The 19,625-nt window shown below is 44.7% G+C and overlaps 1 long non-coding RNA gene across 1 annotated transcript; it reads right to left on the reverse strand.

Moving 5' to 3' along the window:
- Positions 1–16,644: 16,644 nt before the first annotated feature.
- Positions 16,645–18,646, reverse strand: LOC142740472 (uncharacterized). The gene is made up of 2 exons (XR_012880710.1): positions 18,317–18,646; positions 16,645–17,482 (listed from the first exon to the last, which is right to left on the reverse strand). It is a non-coding gene; the product is annotated as an uncharacterized LOC142740472 (long non-coding RNA).
- Between the last annotated feature and the right edge of the window lie 979 nt (positions 18,647–19,625).

A 19,625-nucleotide genomic window follows, 5' to 3' on the forward strand; every position in this document is an offset into this window, starting at 1 on the left:
GATTAATGGCATATATACCAATCAACGGATATACCGATCACTAGTGCAGCGGCCAGTGGCGTTAAGTAGACCATAGTCCCCGGGCTGTTCCCTAAACTTGGGCCAACTTTCTACCCCAATGTCCTGCCATGCCATGTCCATAGTTAACACAACCTTTCTGTGCAAGCATTGACAAATGGGTGTTACGATTCCTCTTGTAAAAGGGCTGTGTTTCTATATACTGACAGTCTCCAACCATCGCTGAAAGTATCCCACTGTGTAGGGACACATCCTCTTGACAAGGGGAATGGTAACACCCATTTGTCTATTAGTCCTGGACTACACAAAGCCTTTTTATAGAATACAAAGTTTTCCTGTGACAGACAAGTCAGGAGAGGTGAAAGATTCTCTATAAATCCCTTCTTATAGTCAAGGTGATCATGGGCTAATTTGACATACTTTTTAGGTGCGCGCTTTAAGGCAGAGTGAAGCGGAAGTGAGCGCTGGCGTTTCCTGAGGAGGAGATGCGAGCCAGCGCTCACTGATCCATGGCTGCGGCCGTTGGGGGGGGTGAGTAATCCCGATGGTCCGGCGGCCATCGGTGTCACAGTATCCCCCCTCTAACGCCCCCTCCTCTTGGGGCCAGAACGGGAGAGAAACTTCTTCACGAGGGTAGGAGCATTGAGGTTCTCCTCTGGCTCCCAGGACCTTTCTTCTGGAACAAACCCCCTCCAATCTACCAAATAAAAAGTTCTTCCTCCCACTCTCTTGGTGGCAAAGATCTCTTTAACCTCGAATGTATCCGATGAACCGCTGGGGGGAACTGCAGGACTAGGAGTCTTGGTGTAGCGGTTCAGGACCACAGGCTTCAGGAGGGAGACATGAAAGGAGTTGGGGATCTTGAGGGTAGGAGGCAGCCAAAGCTTGTAGGAGACAGGGTTGTGTTCTGTTGCAAGATCTCGAAGTGTCCGAGGAACCTGGGAGCAAACTTGTATAACGGCACCCTCAGACAGATATTCCTAGAAGACAGCCAGACCTTGGTACCCAGAAGAAACATGCAGTCGAACGCCACAGAATAGAGGATTTAGTCTGCTGCCAGACCTGCAGGAAGTCCCTGAAAGCAGAATCAGCTGCGGGCACCTGGGACATAACGGACACTGGGAGAGGAATTTGTGGGTGTTTGCCGTAGAGGATGAAGAATGGTGTGGCTCTTTTGGACTCGTTAGTATGGTTATTATAAGAGAAATCGCCCATGGAAGAAGCTGCACCCAGACATCATGCTGCCTGGAGACAGAGAGTCGTAGGTACACTACCGTTCAAAAGTGTGGGGTCACCCAGACAATTTTGTGTTTTCCATGAAAACTCACACTTATATTTATCAAATGAGTTGCAAAATGACTAGAAAATATAGTCAAGACATTGACAAGGTTATAAATAATGATTTTTATTTGAAATAATAATTTTCTCCTTCAAACTTTGCTTTCGTCAAAGAATGCTCTAATTGCAGCAATTACAGCATTGCAGACCTTTGGCATTCTAGCTGTTAATTTGCTGAGGTAATCGGGAGAAATTTCACCCCATGCTTCCAGAAGGCCCTCCCACAAGTTGGATTGGCTTGATGGGCACTTCTTGCGTACCATACGGTCAAGCTGCTACCCCAACAGCTCTATGGGGTTGAGATCTGGTGACTGCGCTGGCCACTCCATTACAGATAGAATACCAGCTGCCTGTTTCTTCCCTAAATAGTTCTTGCATAATTTGGAGGTGTGCTTTGGGTCATTGTCCTGTTGTAGGATGAAATTGGCTCCAATCAAGCGCTGTCCACAGGGTATGGCATGGCGTTGCAAAATGGAGTGATAGCCTTCCTTATTCAAAATCCCTTTTACCTTGTACAAATCTCCCACTTTACCAGCACCAAAGCAACCCGAGACCATCACATTACCTCCACCATGCTTGACAGATGTCTGTGTGCTTTTGCAAATATTAATATTTTCCTTTTATTAGCCAGTCTCAGATATGGCTTTTTCTTTGCCACTTTGCCCTGAAGGCCAGCATCCCGGAGTCGCCTCTTCACTGTAGACGTTGACACTGGCATTTTGCGGGTACTATTTAATGAAGCTGCCAGTTGAGGACTTGTGAGGCGTCTATTTCTCAAACGAGAGACTCTAATGTACTTGTCTTGTTGCTCAGTTGTGCAGCGGGGCCTCCCACTTCTCTTTCTACTCTGGTTAGAGCCTGTGTGCGCTGTCCTCTGAGGGGAGTAGTACACACCGTTGTAGGAAATCTTCAGTTTCTTGGCAATTTCTCGCATGGAATAGCCTTCATTTCTAAGAACAAGAATAGACTGTCGAGTTTCACATGAAAGCTCTCTTTTTCTAGCCATTTTGAGAGTTTAATCGAACCCACAAATATAATGCTCCAGATTCTCAACTAGCTCAAAGGAAGCTCAGTTTTATAGCTCCTCTAAACTGTTTACAGCGGTGCTAACATAATTGCACAAGGGTTTTCAAGTGTTTTCTAATCATCCATTAGCCTTCTAGCACAGTTAGCAAACACAATGTACCATTAGAACACTGGAGTGATGGTTGCTGGAAATGGGCCTCTATACACCTATGTAGTTATTGCATTAAAAACCAGACGTTTGCAGCTAGAGTAGTAATTAAGCACATTAACAATGTATAGAGTGTATTTCTGATTAATTTAATGTTATCTTCATTGAAAAAAACTGTGCCTTTCTTTCAAAAATAAGGAAATTTCTAAGTGACCCTAAACTTTTGAACGGTAGTGTAGTTCTCCATGATCTGATTGATTCTCTCGACTTGACCATTGGACTAGGAATGGTAGGCTGAGGAAAAGTCCAACTTTATATCAAGGGGTTTACAGAGGGCTCTCGGGAACTTTGAGGTGAACTGAATCCCCCGATCAGACACGATATGCAGAGGTAAGCCGTGCAGGCGGAAGATGTGTTGGATGAAGAGGTTGGCCAGTCGAGAAGCAGAAGGTAGGCGGAACAAAATTAGCTATCTTCAAGAATCGGTCCACCACCACCCAGACCATACTGCATCCAGCAGAGGAAGGCATGTCCGTGACAAAGTCCATTGCCATATGCTGCCAGGGAGCAGGTCAGCAGGTTTGGAGTGAGCAACCTTGTTAGCCGCGCACACCGTGCAGGACGAGACAAAGTCCATGATGTCTTTGGGCAGCGTGAGCCACCAGAAATGACGGGCAATCAGGTCTCGGGTATTACGGGCACCCGCGTGACCTGCCAGTTTGGAGCTGTGTCCCCAGTAAAGAATTCTTCTTCTGTCTGCCAGGCGTACAAAAGTCCACCCCGGAGGGATGTCTCTAACTTGCAGGGGGTTGACAGAGACAATGCAAGACAGATCAATGGTGTTTTGTGGAGACTCCATGTTGTCCTCAATCTCGAACGACCTGGACAAGGCATCGGCCCTCACAATCTTGTCGGCAGGGCGGTAGTGGAGCTCAAACTGGAACCGGGCAAAGAACAGCGACCACCTGGCTTGACAGGGGTTCAGCCGTTGGGCCGTCTGGAGATAGGTGAGGTTCTTTTAGTCAGTAATTATCAGGATGGGATGAGCTGCTCCCTGTAGTATATGTCTCCACTCCTCTAGAACCAAATTGATGGCCAGTAACTCCCAATCCCCAATCGAGTAGTTACGCTCAGCGGAAGAGAAAAGTTTAGAGTAATAGCCACATACCACTGCCTTGCCTTTGGGACCTCTCTGGAACGGAAGTGTGCTAGCACCAACAGAGGGGGCGTCCACCTCCAACGAAAACTGACGAGATACATCGGGATGATGGAGGATTGAGGCTGACGTGAAGGCACTCTTCAGGCTATTAAATGCGGATTCTGCTTCTGGAGTCCACACCTTGGCATTCATGCCTTTCTTGGTGAGGGTAGAGATAGGAGCTGTCAGTGAGGAAAAGCTTGGGATGAACTGCTGGTAGAAGTTGGTGAATCCCAAGAAACTTTGTATGGACCTTAAGCCTTGAGGATGTGGCTATTCCATGTCGGCCTTTATCTTCTCAGGATCCATCTTGAGACCTCGATCCGAGATGTTATAGCGCAGGAAGGGTAGAGAATGCCTCTCAAACATGCACTTCTCCAGCTTGGCATAAAGGCGATTCTCCCTCAATCGCAGCAGAGCTTGACGGACATGTCTCTGATAAGTCGTCGGGTCTGGGAAAAAAACTAAGATGTCATTGAGATAGACCACAACACAGACATAGAGGAGATCCCGGAAGATGTAATTGACAAATTCCTGGAAGACCGCGGGAGCGTTACACAGGCCGAAGGGCATCACCAGGTATTCATAGTGCCCGCCTCGGGTGTTAAATGCCATCTTCCATTCGTCACCCCGGCGAATCTGGACTAGGTTGTAAGACCCACACAGGTCTGGCTTAGAAAAAATCTTGGCTCCTCGTATGCGGTCAAAAAGTTCTGAAATCAATGGCAACGGATATCTATTTTTGACCGTGATCTGGTTGAGGCCCCGGTAGTCGATGCAGAGTCGAAGAAATCTGTACTTTTTGTTGACGAAGAAGAACCCGGCCCTGGCTAGGGAGGAGGATCTTCGTATGAAACCCCTCTCCAAATTCTCCTTAATATAGGCCGACATAGACTGAGTCTCTGGCAAGGAGAAAGGGTATACCCTACCACAGGGAAGGGACGCATCAGGAACCAGTTCAATAGGGCAGTCATACACCTGATGTGGGTGCTGTGTCTCCGCCTCCCTCTTGCTAAAGACATCCGAGAACAGAGAATAGTGAGAAGGCAATCCTGCCAATGACTGAGGCGGAGTAGGCTGGACCACCTGGATCTGCCCCAGGCAGTGGTTGGGGCACTTGGGACCCCACTGGAGAACCTCTCCGGAATTCCAGTCGAGAACTGGGACATGTAGTCAGAGCCAAGGCAGGCCCAGCAGCACAGGGTTGACGGCCTTGGGCAGGACAAGAAATGAGATGAGCTCAGAATGAAGGGTTCCCACTTGGAGCTTCAGCGGTTTACAAAGACTAACATGTGTAAACACAACAATGCTCAGGCAATGAAGTAAGGGGCAGGGTAGTCCTGGGCTAATTTGACATACTTTTCAGTTGCGCGCTTCAAGGCCGGCACGAGCGTGCACACGCCCCCTACGGGACACAGCAGAGTGAAGCGGAAGTGAGCGCTGGCATCTCCTGAGGAGGAGATGTGGGCCAGCGCTCACTGATCATTGGCTGCGGCCGTCTGGGGGTAAGTAATCCCAACGGTCCGTGGCCATGGGTGTCACAATATGTAATATAGATCTGTTGGGACTCCATGTGCCATTGTACAGAGTCGGCACATGGCATTGTTGTGGGCATGAACACTTAGTTGGATTCAGCAGATGTAACAGGAGCAGAATTAAGAGCCATAATTAGAATAAGCAATAAAGGAGGAAAAATACGGCGCCCCCTACTATTGCTGATTCATTCCTCCACATACACCCATCACTGGTTTTGGAGGGACAAGTGCTTGTTTGCCCAACTTGTCTAATCTTATGAGAAAGAAGGGTGATCTGACTCTCAGGCTGGTCCTCGTCTCCATTGGTCGGTAACATTGAAGTGTCTGTGGAGAGGAGCATAACACTGGTGGTGTACCCCTCCCATGAGGAATAGGGTCAAGGCCCATTTCAGTTGGAATTAAAATCTCTTAAGCGTTCTTAGCAGGCAAAATTAAACCAACAATTAAGTTTTGAACAAGATATAGAATCCTTAATAATGAAAAATGTAATTTTCCGGGATGTGGACACAAAACTTGCACCAAGGACAGAAAAAAACAGGTATTATGGAGTTTGTATAAAACATCATACGACATGGTGGCTAAATGTGCCCATATGTAGATTTTTATCTAGTTTACTATTGATTTTATGCATAAGAATAAAGTCTTGTCTAGGACTAGGAAGTGTTTAAAAAATTTGGGAAATTCCCTGGCTGGTGTCTTTGGTCAATGTTCAGTCACTGGTGCCCGGAATTTCCGTCAGTAATTAGCATCTGCGAAGTGTGCGCGGGTTAGAGAACTATGTGCAGCCAATCAAGGGAATGGAAAATTGGATTCACTCAGACAAATAGACATGGGCCAATGTAAACCTGGAAAACTGTAAACATTAGTTTGCAGGAAGAGAGATGAGAATTGACTTTGGTATAAAAAAAAAAAAAACATCTGGGAGTCTTCATAAGGACACGAGGCTCATATAACTGTTGTATATCTGTGACTGGTAAATTGTCAATTCAATAGCAGCTGTAACTACTGGATTAAGAGCAACTTGAAGAAATAACTAGTATTTCATACAGAAGAGTGCAACTATCTTTGTCCAAGAACCGATAATGATTGTTATTTTTCTGCACCAACTACACTATCCAACTCTGTATACCCCACAGTCCCGCCACTACCTCCCCACTTACACATCCAACCTTCATAGACACATGCGAACTTACTTCAATGGACAATCACAATAAGGGAACATATTAGTTACTATGTAATTTTTGGATTTTCCACCAGAAGATTTTCCTGATCTACTCGATGCTAAGACACCAATGATCGACTTGAAACTTTGAGCCACGGGGACTGAGGAACCTACTTTTATTTGTTTTTGCCTCTTCGTCCCATGATTAAGGGTCTCGCATTATGAGCAAGCCCTGAGAAAGTGCTCTGTTGCACCAATGACTCATTAATGGTCAATTGGAGACTCAGATTTACCTGTGGTCTACTTGAGATTCTGAGGCACCAATTGTTTACTTAAAACTGAGCACGGAGACTGAGGCACCTACTTTAGTATTATGCTACTCCAGCTTATATTAGTCTTACCTTATCGTTCTATGATTGAGTGTCCGACAACATTAGGAAGCCCTAAGCAAGTGCTCTCTTACACCAGTGATGCACCAATGGTCCATTACTCTGATGTACCAAAGGTCACGGAGGCCAAGGCAACTATTACAGTGTTATTCTGACACTGCTTTTGTTGGTCTTTCCTCCTCCTCCAAAAATGTGGGGTCCGTTACATGAGCAAGCAATGAGCAGTTACTATATTCCACCAGTTATACAGTAGGTTTTAACGTAGCCGTAAGGTTAAGCAAATGGAGGAAGAAACAGGTGTCACTAAGATCTGCAAATGATCACAATTTCAAGCACCTAGCTCCAATCTGTGGCAGTGGAAGGGGCATAAACGCCAGATTGAAAGCAACGTTTTTTCGCCACATGAAACCTCAAAAAACGGATCAAGTAGTGCAGGATGATTGTGCGATGGCTCCTGTTCGTCGCAGTGCCAGTTATCTCCATTTGTCGCAAACAGAGAGGGACAAAATCCTTGAACTCCGAGACCTTGGTTTATCACTCCGGCAGATGGCTACGCACCTAGGCCAAGATATCAGCACCGTTTAACATTGCGTCTCCTCGAGGTTGGGAGAACAACAACAAACAGGAATGACAGCAAGAGGAGTGTGGAGGTAAACCCCTGCATGGACAGATGGTCTGATCACTCCGGCAGATCGCTATGTACCTAGGCCGGGATGTCAGCACTGTTCAATGTTACGTTGCGTGTCCCGGATGTTGGGAGTACAACGAATGGGAATCGCAGCAAGCGGTGCGCGGAGGCGAACCCCAGCACAGACGGATCTTCTGATTGGAAGAATGGCGCATAGTGATCCATTCTGTACTGCAAGTCAAATTGAACTTCACATCCCAAGCCTAAAGCGGCAACCAGTGTCGACACAAACCATCAGAAGCCATTTGCCCAGACTTCTAGCTAAAGGTGGACCACATTGGCCACACGCCACCACTCTCAAAGGCTATCATGGTGCACAGCAAGGTGGCAATAGAGGCTAGGATGGAGGTCTATCCTCTTCAGAAACGTGTCCCACTTTTGTCTAGGATGCAATGATAGCCGGAGACCACGAGTGCAACCCCGTGAAGAGGCCTTCACAAGGGAATATAACACCAGTCCTACTCCGGGGGTATAGTGTGGGGTGGTATAATGTACGGTCGCCGGACCCCTCTGGTCTTCATTTCAGGTACACTAACAGGTCGGCGTTACATTGATCAGTGGTACGGCCATTTCTCCAAAGTGTCCCAGGCCAAAGTGTTTAATAGGACAATGCAACCCCAGGCCACATGTTGCTCTCGCTACTGTGAGCAGCCTGCGTGGCCTAAACTTGCTACCATGGCCTGAAGCATCTCCGGACTTGTCTGCCATCGAGCATATCTGGGACGTCATTGGTCAGCAATTGCAAAGGGAGCTGTGAGCAGCCAATCTTGATGAATTGTATGCCCAAGTGCATTCAGCTCAACATAATATTACTCAGACATCCATTAATAACCTCATTAACCCCTACCCGCACCAGGACGTAACTGTTCGTCGTTGCGGGAGGTTACTTCCCGCACGAGGACGTACAGTTACTGAGTTAATCCCGGTGCACACTGTCGGCGAGGTCAGCTGTCGCCGACACTCCCCTCATGCCGGCCAGCGGTCCTTTGCCGCTGATTTTGGCGAATTAACCCCTTAAATTCGGCGATCGGGTGCAATCGCCGAATTTTAGGGGTTTCTAGCATATCGGCAGACCCCCGTCCGAAATCGCGGGGTCTGCCAATAGTTAGTATGGCAAACGGAAGCCAAACAATGGCTTCCGAGTCTGCCATGGACGGAAGCCCATCAGGACCAACCTTCGGCTGGTCCTGATAGGCTTCCTGTCAGAGTGACAGAAAGTCACTGTGCCGTTCCCGATGCACACTGTCGGCGACAGTGTGCATCGGGAACTTGGATATCAGCTGTCCCCGACAGCTGACACTCTCCAGTGTTGCCGATCAGCGGCTCATCGCCGCTGATTTCGGCAATTAACCCGTTACATGCGGGGCTCGATTGCGATCTCCGCATGTAGCGGGTTTGTAGCGCATCAGCAGCCCCCATGCAATCGTGGGGGCTTCTGATGCTTGTGATGGCACCAGGGGGCCAGACAATGGCCCCCAGGTCTGCCATGTATGTCAGCCTATGAGGATCAGCCTCTGCTGATCCTCGTAGACCAACTGTCAGAGTGACTGTGACGTCACACTGACAGTTGGAATACATTACACTACCTAGGTAGTCTAATGTATTCTAGCAGCGATCAAAGCTGCTTGTCAAAAAAAGAAAGTGTAAAAAGTAAAAAAAAGTTAATAAACAAAAATATAAAGTGTAAAAAGTAAAAAAAAGTTACTAAAAATGTTTTATAAAAGTGTAAAAATAAAAGGTTTTGTTTTCCTATAATAAGTCATTTATTATAGGGAAAAAATGAAAACGTTAAAAAAAAGTACACATATTTGGTATCGCCGCATTCGTAACGGCCCAAACTATGAAACTATAATGTTAATTTTTCCGCACGGTGAACGCAGCAAACAAAATAAACGGAAAACTGTCAGCATCGCTATTTTTTGGTCACCACCCCTCCCAAGATATAGAATAAAAAGTGATCAAAAAGTCGCATTTACCCCAAAATGGTACCAATAAAAACTACAACCCGTCCCGCAAAAAACAAGACCTCCCACAGCTTTTTTGACGAAAAAATAAAAAAGTTACGGCTCAGAATATCGTGTCCCAGAAAATAAATTATTTTATAGAAACTTTATTTTATTGTGCAAACGCTGCAAAACGTAAAAAAAACTATACACATATGGTATCCGAGTAATCGTACCGACCGGCAGAATAAATTAAAACTTAATTTATTGCGCACAGTGAACGCTGTAATAAATAAAGAATTTAAAGCGCCAAAATTGCTGTTTTTTGGTCACCTTAGCTTTAAAAAAGATCCTGAGGGGCCAAAATGCTCACTATACCCCTAGAAAAATTCCTTGAGGGGTGTAGATTCCAAAATAGGGTGACTTTTGGGGGGTTTCCACTGTTTTGGTCCCTCCGGGGCGTTGCAAACCCGACATGGCACTGAAAACCAATCCAGCAAAATCTGCGCTCCAAAATCCAAAAGGCGCTTCCTCCCTCCTGAGCCTTGCTGTGGGTCCAAACATCAGTTTACGACCACATATGGGGTATTGCCGTAATCGGGAGAAATTGCTTTACAAATGTTGGGCAGCTTTTTCTCCTTTATTCCTTGTAAAAATGAAAAAATTCTATGTTTCCACAGAAAAATAGGTGATTTTCTTCTTCACAGACTAATTCCACTAAATTCTGCAAAAAAACTGTGGGGTCAAAATGCTAACTATACCCTTAGAAAAATGCCTTGAGGGGTGTAGTTTCCAAAATGGGGTCACTTTCTGGGGGTTTCGACTGTTTAGGTACCACAAGACCTCCTCAAACCTGACATGGTGCCTAAAATATATTCCTAAAAAAAGGAGGCCCCAAAATCCGCTAGGTGCTCCTTTGCTTCTGAGGCCGGTGCTTCAGTCCATTAGCACATTAGGGCCACATGTTGGATATTTCTAAAATCTTCAGAATCTGGGCAATAAATATTGAGTTGCGTTTCCCTGGTAAAACCTTCTGTGTTACAGATTTTTTTTTATTACAAATGAATTTCGGCCAAAAAAATGAAATTTGTAAATTTCACCTCTACTTTGCCTTAATTCCTGTGAAACGCCTAAAGGGTTAAAATACTTTCTGAATGTGGTTTTCAATACCTTGAGGGGTGCAGTTTTCAAAATGGGGTGATTTATGGGGACTTTCTAATATCAAAGGCCCTCAAAGCCACTTCAGAACTGAACTAGTCCCTGAAAAAATAGCCTTTTGAAATTTTATTGAAAATATGAGAAATTGCTGCTAAAGTTCTAAGCCTCGTAACGTCCTAGAAAAATAAAAGTACGTGAAAAAAAATGATGCAAACATAAAGTAGACATATGGGGGATGTTAACTAGTGACTATTTTGTGTGGTATTACTATCTGTTTCAAAAGCAAATACATTTACATTTCGAAAAATGCTAATTTGTGCAAATTTTTGCTAAAATTTGAAGTTTTTCACAAATAAATATTGAATTTATCGACCACATTTTTTCACTAACATAAAGTACAATATGTCACGAGAAAACAAGCTCAGAATCGCTTGGATAGGTAAAAGCGTTCCGGAGTTATTACCACATAAAGTGACACATGTCCGATTTGAAAAAATTGGCTGTGTCCTGAAGGCCAAAACAGGCTGTGTCCTAAAGGGGTTAATAGCATGCCAAGGCGTGTAAGTGCGTGTATTTCTGCACGTTTAGATATACGTAAGGGGGAAAAAAGGAAGAAAATGATGAAGTGGCGTTCCTCTAATGTGATAACGTTATGTGCAGGGCATATCCACTGTTGGCTTTCTTTGAAATAAGACTTACCTAGTACAGTTGTGTTGGAATAGGCACAACACTACTGCATAGCATCCGTAAGTCTATGACGTGGTGGTGGTAGCCGGCTGCCTCCCACTGCTATCTTTTGGAGGATAGTTCCCAAGCCAGGGATGGAGAAATCGTATGGTTGAAAAAAAATAAAAACTTGCAGTAGTCTGGTCCCAGCGCCTGGCAGATAAGTATCAGGAGGACGTAAGATATTGTAGAGTTCTTTTATTGAAACAGATTACGCGTTTCAGGACCGAACTAGTCCGTTCATCAGGTCAAAAACATATAGTTTTCACATGGATTGTACACCATTTTCTTGTTTTTTTCACTGTATAAAATTGTGTACAATCCATGTGCAAACTATATGTCTATTTCTACGTGTGGCGCTCATACTCGATACTGAATAACTCAAGATGTTTGAAATATTTTGTTTTAATTTTTTTATCATTTGTAAGAAGTTGCACAAAACACTTCAATATACTATTTTTGTAAAAAAAACAAAAATACATCTACAAAGGTTTTTAAAGCCTTTACATAAGGCATGAGGCTGGCCTCCTTCTCCATGGGCTTCCTCTATGGGACATACAGTTTTGACAATAGCAATCAACTGCATTATGGGTATGTTCACACGGTTTATTTTCAGCCATTTTTCGGGGCCTAAAATGGCTGGGAATACGGAACTGAACGCCTCCAAACATCTGCCCATTGATTTCAATGGGAAAAACGGCGTTTCATTCCCACAGGGTGTTTTTTTACGTGGCCATTTGTAAAAACGGTGCATAAAAAAACACCCCGTAAGAAAGAAGTGCATGTCACTTCTTGAGCCGTTTTTGGAGCCGCTTTTCATTGGGTTAATAGAAAAACAGCTCCAAAAACGGCCGTAAAAAACGCAGCAAAAAACGCCTGATGAATAAAAAATGGCTGAAAATTAGAGACTGTTTACCCTTGAAAACAGCTCCGTATTTTATAGCCGTTTTTTGTTTGCCGTGTGAACATACCCTAACCTTTATCTCCGTTCTAAATCAAGTTTAAGTTCAAGTTTTAGGTTTAAGTAAAGGAAACTTCAAGTTGTTATGGGTAAGGTGAAGATTGACATCTAAAGTCCCAGTAAAACGAGCGCTAACCCATCAAATTTGGCTTTGAACCAAAGACCATCAACAGATTTCCCACCCCATGAATAAACCACTAGTAGCATTCAGGATAACTCCTATGTACACTCAGACATGGAGTGTGTGTAAGTAAAAGAAGACATAAGAACACAATAGTTGCACAATAAATCCCTATAGTTTACTGCGCAAACAGAGCGCTTAAAAAGAAGCATTACTGTTGAATTATCCTTTATAGAAGTTGTCACTCATTCCTTCCCTTCCATTAGCAGATTCCGAGAACAACATAAGGTCTTAAAACTCAGAGGCGGTGGATGATGTTCATACATGGAGCTCTATTGATTTAAATGGGAGTGCTATTTTATGTTTTCCATGAAGTGAGGTGTACTGACATCCCCTTCAGCTAAGTGAATCAGCAAGGACCAAAGGAGAAAGACTTGTACAGAGGCGGACACACATTTAAAGGCTACGTACACCTTTGGGGGCATTTATTTTTTTATTTTTTTAATAAATAGTGTGGTCAGTGTAGCTTTGTAAATAGTTTACTTTTTACTTTTGGAGATACAGCTGTTCTGTATTCTCTATACAGAATAGCTGTATTGCTCGTTTTACACAGAATCCGTCAGTCCCGTGGATCTGACGGGTTCAGTGTTGCCGGGTTCTGCTTGTCTGTGACACGCAGGATCCACCTGTAAACGATCACATCTAAGTTCATCTGTTATCTCATCTAATCTAGGCCTGTTAGGCTGGGTTCACATGACCTATTTTCAGGCGTAAACGAGGCGTTTTACGCCTTGAATTACGCCTGAAAATACGGCTCCAATACGTTGGCAAACATCTGCCCATTCATTTCAATGGGTTTGCCGATGTACTGTGCCGACGACTTGTAATTTTACGCGTCGCTGTTAATAGACGGCGCGTAAAATAACAGCCTCGTCAAAGAGGTGCAGGACACTTCTTGGGACACAATTGGAGCCGTTTTTCATTGACTTCAATGAAGAACAGCTCCAAATTACGTCCGGGATGGACGCCTCGTAAAACGCGAGTACGAGCAATTACGTCTGAAATGCAGGAGCTATTTTCTCCTGAAAACAGCTCCGTAATTTCAGCTGTAATTGACGTTATCGTGTGCACATACCCTTAGAGTATGTTCACACGTAGAGTCAAAATACGGAGCTGTTTTCAAGGGAAAACAGCCCCTGATTTTCAGACATTTTTTGAGCAACTCGCGTTTTTCGCGGCGTTTTTCACGGCCGTTTTTGGAGCTGTTTTCATTGAAGTCTATGAGAAAACGGCTCCAAAAATGTCCCAAGAAGTGTCCTGCACTTCTTTTGACGAGGCTGTAATTTTACGAGCCGTCTTTTGACAGCGACGCGTAAAATGACAGGTCGTCGGCAAAGTACATCGTAAAGCCCATTGAAAGTAATGGGCAGATGTTTGCCGACGTATTGGAGCCATTTTTTCAGACGTAATTCGAGGCGTAAAACGCCTCCATTACGTCTGAAAATAGGTCGTGTGAACCCAGCCTAATATTACAATATTAACTCGCCTGCCCTTTAATGGTAATGAGATTACTCTGCTCATATTATCCCAATCTAAACACTACAGCTGACAAGTGAGCTATAAAAAAACAGAAAGTGTCAGGTTATTGCAATTGCTGCAGTGGGAAAACTACAATAAATTAATATTTTTTTTATGTGGATAGTCACATAAAATAATATAAGGCACCAAGGAAAATTATATTATTATTTAAAAATCTTTTTAAAATAAAAACCTGATTTAAATAATATGACATTTTCTGATCATATCTTCACTTTTTAGGTACTCTTCACCTATGAAGAAACTTGAATCACATAATAAGGTTGAAAAATTACATAAGCCCATCTCAACCTATAATCATGCAGCGTTGGAGAGATTAGAGCACCCAGACCTGTGGTGATCAGTTGATTGCCAAGGCAGATTAAATCTTTAGGCTGGATTCACACATTGCGTATTCGTTGCAGATTTTGATACATGTTTTTGAGCCAAAGCCAGAAGTGGTTTCAAAAGGAATGGGAAATAGAAAGGAAGAACTTATACTTCTCCTTCCTCCTGGATCCACTTCTGGATTTGTCTAAAAAATCTGCATCAAAATCTGCAACAAATATGCGATGTATGAATCCAACCTTATCCCTGTAACTACTTTCTGTTGTGTGCTGGATATATTTGTCATGGTAATCACAGTCCTCCTTATTGACAGCCTTATGCCTTATTCAGACAAGCACATAAATCAGCCGTGTGACGGACGTTTTTTTTAACGGCCATCACACGGCTGCATGCATTTCTATTGGTCTGTTCACACGGCCGTTGTTTTAACGGATCGTGTGAGGGATCCCGTGAAAAATAGGACGTCCTATTTTTGTCCGTTTTCACGGATTCCTCAATAGACTCATGTCTATGATGGATCCGTGAAAACGGGTCCCACACGGGTGAAAATCGATTGTAAAAATGGCCGTTTTTCATGGCCTATCAGACACGCGCTCATTTGAATAAAGCCTTAGGCATATCCTCATAGATGCTTGTGAATTTTACATTGGAATACACAGGTATTTCAATGTATTATAGTTAAAAGAAAAAAAAAAAGCTGCAAAAATAAAACAGTTTTTTTATGTAATAAATGTCATAAAGCATAAAATAAAAAAGTTATGGTTGTCCGAATGCGTTGAGGGAAAACCGAAAAAGAGGATCTGAAATCTCTCCTGACTTGTCTGTTTAAGTAACTACTTGTATTTCCCATAAAATACAAATTCTGCATAATCTTTTCTTATAACTGTGTTGTGTTGTTCCTCTGTTATTCCTCCTGGAAATGCACAAATAAATTGACAGGACATTGAAAATTCCAATGCTCTGGAATTGTTATTTCATGGGTTATACAAGTATTTACTAAATCAAACATATCAGGAGACCTGTCAGATAATCTTTGGGGAAGATTTATTAAGACTCGTGTTTCATATGTGAGTTTTAAAAAACAATTTGTTAGAGTAATATGTCACACATTTATTGAGAGGAAAACACCTCTAAATAAATGTGTGACATCTTTTTGCTGGCTGTGCGCCACAATTGCTGTGCAGCATCCATTTCCTACCCTCAGCGTAGGCCATCAACGGGCAGCGGCGGACACCAGGCCCCGTCGATGTCCTCCCTTGCATCAGTCAGAGGAAAATGTGGTTGATGAGACGTCTTTTCCCAGTTTGGTCTCGCGAGTTCGCGCTGGGCAACGCTTGTCATTAACTGCTGCACACTGATTGGACAGCGTCAGAGGCTGTAAAGATGGCTCCACCTAGGAAGATTCACTGTAGTTCACGCCACCTTGGCTAACTACAGTGAATTTACATATCAAGTCACCAAAAGAACAGGAGACAATAAAGGAAAAAAGGCGGGTGCGCGGCTAAAGGTAGCATATGTAAATTAGATTAGATCGATAAAAGGTGAATCCTGCATGTCAGAGACACGCATTATCCGCTGTCACTGGACCCGTTAGTCCCGCAGACCTGACGGATTCAGGTCTCAGCGCACAATACAGCTGCTGTATATACAGACTGTATGTACCTTCCCATGCTACTGAGTGTTACTTAAATACTTACTATAGAAAAACACACATAGTCATCTTTGTGGAATAAAGTGGGGGTGGCCACAGCTTTTATTAACAATATAACAAAAGGAAACCTTGTCCGTTCATTGACATTCATTAACTTGATGTTCTGGATGACGATCACCTCGCATGCCGTGCCACTGCCCCCGCGGTGGGCATGTCTTTGTTGTTTTGCCAGGTGAGCCGTCTTACACATTCCCTTCAACGGAACAAGAGCCTCCGAACACGCCAGCTGTGACAAATGGAGACCAAATCTTATCAATACACAGTCATACAACACAAAGCCATAAATACTTCTAACTTCTCAATAAAAAAGAAGGGCGGGCGGGCGGGCGTTCCTTAACTCTGTCTGGAAAGCGGGAAAGAGGCTCACTACAGGAAGTAACCTCACTTATATAATCTTAAACCCTCCCTCCCATGTGATTCCCTCGACCACTCATATCAGGAACCCACTCAGTGTGCTTTATGGGATACTTAAAGGAGACCTGACATCCAGTCAGTGGCTCCCCTGCTTAGACAGCCTGAGATCCCTAAGACTGTATGTACCTTCCTGTGCTACTGAGTGTTACTTAAATACTTACTATAGAAAAACACACATAGTCATCTTTGTGGAATAAAGTGGGGGTGGCCACAGCTTTTATTAACAATATAACAAAAGGAAACCTTGTCCGTTCATTGACATTCATTAACTTGATGTTCTGGATGACGATCACCTCGCATGCCGTGCCACCGCCCCCGCGGTGGGCATGTCTTTGTTGTTTTGCCAGGTGAGCCGTCTTACACATTCCCTTCAACGAAACGGAACAAGAGCCTCCGAACACGCCAAGCGGAGACGGGTGTATTCCTACACCGCGCTCCGTCCCACCCCCCTAAGCAAAAACAATGCCCTATCGACGGCGTCCTGCAAACCTGAAAGGAAAATGTCCAGGCCAATGTCGTTCAAGTGGACCCCGTCTTGCAACATTAAACCCCTGTTGTCACCTTCCAACTGCCTATGCCTGATGACTACACCACCTTGACCCCTGACATGCCGCGATACCCTGACGTTCAAAAGCCGCCTGGTCCGTTCCAGGGACGCGTTGTTCCTAGCTCCCTTCCATAAAACCCTCGGAACTACTTCGGACCACACTACCACCAGATCCGTAAAAAAGGCCGCGAAGCGATCAAAGTCCGACCGCATAATGGAAATCAGCTCCGCTACCCTCGTTGAGCAAAGGTCATTGCCACCTGCGCGTATCACCACGACCGTTGGAGATTGTGACATTCTGCTCACAGCCACCACCTCCGGAAGGACTTGCAGCCATTTTAGGCCTCTGATGCCCCTCCAGTACACATCCGCATGTTTGAAGCCAAGATCCAGCCCTCCAGGTCGGCAAGACGCCCTCTGAGCCGCCCAATAAATGTACGAATGACCGATAAACCAAACCACCGGTCTACGAACATCTGCAGAAACATATAAAATTCAACAGGTTAACAAATGGGGACGAATGTAACTCTTAAAACAACCCGATTTCCATCTTCCCAAATTTTTAATTTCCACCTCCGTCAAACCCGCCACATTGTGGCAGCCCCGATGCGGAACGAATGGGTCCCGAACTCAGAAGGAGGCAAACCCACCGAGACCAAGCATTTTTTAAAAATGGAAGAAAATTGAAATTTTGACAAAGGAGAGCCATCCTTATGTGACAAGAAACTACCCCCCTGTGGGCGCAACGCCATGTAACTCTTCACCACCCTTACCGGGCAAAATGTTGAATCTAGGGCAAAGATGGTTAACCACACCCCTTTTCCCAACACATCTGTTTTAGACCGCCGCACCCGAATTTTTATTGAATCCGACAGTGCCACTACGTCGTCCGCCAACAAGCCCGACGGACATGACCGCGAGGTGGAGACTAATTCACTAACGCCCAGTGCCCCGAAAAAAGCAAGCGCAAAAGCGCATGAAAATAAGCATGCTTCAAAAACGGAAGAACAAACTGATGTCGCCGCGTCCGCCAATCGCCGTAGCAAAATAAACAACACTGGACGACGGCCGTCCGATATCTTCTTTTCCTTCCTCCAACCTTTTAACATTTGCGCAAAAACAAAACGCTTGGTGACGTCCTCCACCCCCAACATCAAACGCAACCCCTGATAAGCGCTTTTGAACCACCGCTGCCGACATGCCTTTTTCCCTTAAAGAACTTAAATACCGCAACGTGATCACATAACATGACTCCGGGGACATTACCTCAGTCGCATTTGCATGTGACAGCCATTCAGACCATGCCTTACCATGGCAGTTCCACGTAGTTGTTGCCAGAGAATTCTGCAGCAGCGGTGTCAGCTGCTCCCCGGCAGGTCCCAAAGAGATGGCGGGCAGTCGTACCCCTCCTGATCCGCCCGAGGATGCAATGTCCTGAAACGAAGCCACTGAAAACGAGACAGAGCATCAGCAACGTCATTAACAACCCCCGGTACATGACATGCCCTGAACACCACATTAAACGATAAACATTTTAGCACTAACCGTCTGAGCAGAGCTAACACCGGGAGAGAACTAGACGTTAATTTATTTATAACCACAACCGTACTCTCATTATCGGACCAAAACAAGATACGCCTGTTCGCCATCTCTGCACCCCATAGCTCCACTGCTACTACGATGGGGAACAACTCCAATAACGTCAGATTTTTATTAAAACCTTTTTTGTACCAATCCGCCGGCCAAACACGAGCCGACCACTTATGCTCAAAAACCGCCCCATAACCATGGTCCCCTGCTGCATCTGTGTACAGCTGCAGGTCCGCATTGCCCATTTCCTCCTCCATGAGACACGATATACCTTCATAATCTTTTAGGAAAGATTGCCACATCCTTAAATCATCTTTTAATGAAGTGGGTAGTCTTATAAAATGATGCGGCTGTTTTGCCCCTGCCGTTGCCATGGCCAACCTCCTAGAAAAAACCCTTCCCATAGGGAATATCCTGCATGCAAAAGCCAATTGACCTAACAGGGACTGTAAGTCATGCAACGTGACCTTTTTTGCGCATATGCTGCTGTTAATATCCTGTCTCAATTTTGCAATCTTGTCTTCCGGGAGGCTGAGAACCATCTTGCTCGTATCGATTTTTATCCCCAGGAAGGAGAGGCACCAACATGGGCCTTCCGTTTTGTCCTCCGCTAGAGGGACACCAAACATGGCCATAAAAAACCTGAAAGAATTCAAAGTGTATAAACATAACGACTCATCTCGAGGACCGATGAACAAAAAATCATCCAAGTAGTGTATTACCGATGTGTTGCCTGTCTCAGACCGCACAACCCACTCTAAAAAGGAACTGAACATCTCAAAATAGCGGCATGAAATAGAGCACCCCATCGGCAAACACATGTCCACGTAATATAGGCCGTTCAATTGACACCCCAACAGGTGAAAACAGTCAGGATGAACCGGGAGGAGGCGGAAGGCTGATTCAATGTCAGACTTAGCTAACAAGGAAAACGGTCCCGCTTTTGAAACTAACTGCATAGCTCTGTCAAATGATATGTACGACACAGCCGCCTCCTCCCTAGATATCCCATCATTGACTGATTCACCT

Source organism: Rhinoderma darwinii, chromosome 2 (genome assembly GCF_050947455.1).
Source record: "Rhinoderma darwinii isolate aRhiDar2 chromosome 2, aRhiDar2.hap1, whole genome shotgun sequence".
NCBI lineage: Eukaryota > Metazoa > Chordata > Amphibia > Anura > Rhinodermatidae > Rhinoderma > Rhinoderma darwinii.